Source organism: Drosophila grimshawi, unplaced genomic scaffold (assembly GCF_018153295.1).
Source record: "Drosophila grimshawi isolate 15287-2541.00 unplaced genomic scaffold, ASM1815329v1 contig_211, whole genome shotgun sequence".
NCBI lineage: Eukaryota > Metazoa > Arthropoda > Insecta > Diptera > Drosophilidae > Drosophila > Drosophila grimshawi.
Genome location: NW_025062987.1, coordinates 18,568 through 19,849, shown reverse-complemented (window position 1 = coordinate 19,849; position 1,282 = coordinate 18,568). Strand labels below are relative to the sequence as shown.

The 1,282-nt window shown below is 32.9% G+C and overlaps 1 long non-coding RNA gene across 1 annotated transcript; it reads left to right on the top strand.

The window, feature by feature from the left end:
- Positions 1–421: 421 nt before the first annotated feature.
- Positions 422–1,282, top strand: LOC122322472. The gene is made up of 3 exons (XR_006246621.1): positions 422–459; positions 868–1,074; positions 1,143–1,282. It is a non-coding gene; the product is annotated as an uncharacterized LOC122322472 (long non-coding RNA).

The following is a 1,282-nucleotide window of genomic DNA, read 5'->3' as shown; positions in this document are numbered from 1 at the left end:
TTAATGTTACTAAGCAGTTAACGAGATCTATGACAACCTTACTCGTATAATCAAATGTACACACAATTTTTTTCTCAATGTACTTTGAGAATACTGCGTTAAGAATCTGTTAAGTAGAAGGCAACTTAACGACTGAGATTATTTTCCCTCTCTCTAGCAGCAGCAGTAGCTGTGCTTATACTGGTGTACGTGTGTGTATGCTCGTATGTATAAGTGTTACACACATTTCGCTCGTCTCACAGAACGCAAATTGCCGCCGGAGTTGGAGAGCTGTCAGACAATATTTGTTATCAGTATCTGTCCAACTTCGGAAGCGGTGGGTCGTGTGCGGCTGCGTTAGCTCGCAATAAACAAAACATTTCATAAAATACAAGTTCTTTATTAATTTAATATTTATTTCAGTAAACCTAAAAACCAAAGGAAAATGTGTAGAACTAAGAAAACTCACGTAATGTGCTGGTAAGTTTAATTTACCCATAAACCACTTGGGTGACCTTTGCGTGTGTGTGTGTGTGGATATCCAAGTGCATATAAATATATACTGTATGTCAATAAAGTGTTTGGATACAGGAAATAATTCATATTTTCTAACTTCTTTGCGAAAAATGGGATTTTAATGTTGACTTTTATTGATTTTCTTATTTTTCTACTGTTAAGTGAACTTCTTGAGACTCTTTAACAACAAAATTAAGAAGATTCATTAATTAATAAATAATTGTGAAGTTTTAAAAACCAGAATTATACATTCCTTGGACTGTCAATAAAGTGTTTGGACAACGTCCGTTTTTACGTTTAAATATTTACTTATTTTGAATTAATAAGTTAGACTGATTCTCTTACAATAAAATTCTCATACATTCATTTCAGCTGCTTCAAGTGCGCAATCAAAATTCTCATTTCGATGTTTACTGGGTGCTTTTTGGTCCTTGTCGTTGCTGGATTAATACTCTTCTTGGTTTACGACTACGACTACGAAAGGGAGGACGATGCCACCATGCTACATAATGATGTTCAAGATGGAATGAAAAACACATTAGAAAATTTTAAAAATAAATTAAGACCATAATCTATAAGGTATGTTACATAATAATGATTTATTTCATTTAATCAAACATATAATTCAATACTTTATTTTTTTCCAGTACCATCTTTCAATAGCAGTCTTGTTTAAGCTTGCTTGTTCCTGGTACATTCATACCACGCTATGCTACTGCTATTTGTATGACATTTTGTTATAATGTCCATTTTTAATTAAGGCACGTTTTCGATTTACGGCCTAAAA